The sequence below is a fragment of the Petaurus breviceps genome, unplaced genomic scaffold, assembly GCF_028583685.1.
Source record: "Petaurus breviceps papuanus isolate PSGF00001 unplaced genomic scaffold, PetGlider_PUasm1.0 90696, whole genome shotgun sequence".
In the NCBI taxonomy this organism is placed as follows: Eukaryota; Metazoa; Chordata; class Mammalia; order Diprotodontia; family Petauridae; genus Petaurus; species Petaurus breviceps.
In genome coordinates this window covers 5,646,078-5,647,625 of record NW_027187314.1, presented here as the reverse complement: position 1 = coordinate 5,647,625, position 1,548 = coordinate 5,646,078, and the positions used below count along the sequence as shown (strand labels likewise).

Here is a 1,548-nt window from a genome sequence, read left to right as displayed (position 1 = left end):
AAGTAGTTGCTTTTTTTCATTGAAAGTCTTTAAGAAAACTATGGATGATAATTTGCAAAATCCAACACCAAAGGGAATATTGTTCAGAAGCATGTTTGACTAGGTGTTTTATATGGCCCTTTCCAACTTTGAGATTTAATGGTTCTATGCTTGTGCTTTTTTGAAAAAATATGTGTTCTTAAAATCAATAAACAATATATACAGTGGAATCCTTTATTCTTTATAGTTGTTTTTGTTTAATTATACAACAGTCAATGTGTGGCCCTTAGATGGATAAAAAAAATAATCCATGGCTATGGATGATGAGAAGAGTTTCTATAGAAGTGTTGATGGACCCATTTCATGATATTTTTTCCTGTTTTTTTTTTATTTTGATGTATTCTTATATTTATTCTTGGAATGATGTAGCATCTATATCCCTTAGAAAATTCATTCTCTTGGCTCCTTCCCACCCTGTATCATATATATATATATATATATATATGTATATATATATACATATATATATGTATATATATGTATATATATATATATTGAACAATGGACTTTATTTAATCATTTCTGCATTTACAGCTGGAACTCTGGGAATTCAAAATTAACATCTTTGCCTGTTAGCTTCTTATAAACTCCAGAAAATGTTTCTACCTTGTGCTCCATATTGTTCTGCTGTGCTTTATCCAAATGCACCTTTATAAGTCTGCTGCCATCTAGTTTCACACAGATTCTCTTGCCAACAATTACACTTGGAAAGACAAGGTCTTCAAGGATTGCATCATGCACAGCAGTCAGATTACTGCTCCTGGGACGCTTTTGCTTAATTTTTTTTTTCCTCCAGCTTTTTCTTGTTGGCTTAGGAAGAATTCTCCTCTGAACAATAAAGACCATATGTTTGCCACTGAATTTTTTCTCCAATTCACAAACTAGTAGTACTTGGATCTTCTGAAAAGAAGCTGAGGAACTGGAACAAAAATGATGATAGCTTTTCTGCCACCACCAACTTCAATTTCCTTAGCTGTTGTGATATTCAGCTCTCTTAATTGAGCCTTTAGGTCAGAGTTCATCTCCAACTCCAATACAGCCTGTGAAATACCAGACTCGAACTCGTCTGGCTTCTCGCCATTGGGCTTCACGATCTTGCCGCTGGAGCTGAACATGGCATGCCTCGATAAGCGCCAGCCTAGGAAGAGCCCTGTATTATAATTTTATAACATAAACTTACTATATTTCTTCTCTATTACTCTTCTCTGCTTTATCAAGTGATATTGTTCATAATTTTCAACAACTCTTCTAATGAACATTTTGTAAAAGGGCATAACAAAAAAAATGCTTTTCTTAACAAAGTAATACTTTTTATTACTATGTCTTTTTTTAAATGTAAAGCAAGCATTTTCAGATGAAATGTTTCGAGATTTTTTAGCCTTATAAATTCTGGTAGTTGAATTATATTAGCTAAATTTCTTTAAGAAATTGTGATAATGAGAATCAATATATGTCTTTACCTATTCATTTTTTTCAACTTGCACAGAATATCTATCAGTCATTTTGGAG

General features: G+C 32.4%; 1 pseudogene; it reads right to left on the bottom strand.

Annotated features, from left to right (window-relative positions):
* Positions 1-533: 533 nt before the first annotated feature.
* LOC138144281 (small ribosomal subunit protein eS7-like) lies at positions 534-1,184 on the bottom strand (annotated as a pseudogene).
* Between the last annotated feature and the right edge of the window lie 364 nt (positions 1,185-1,548).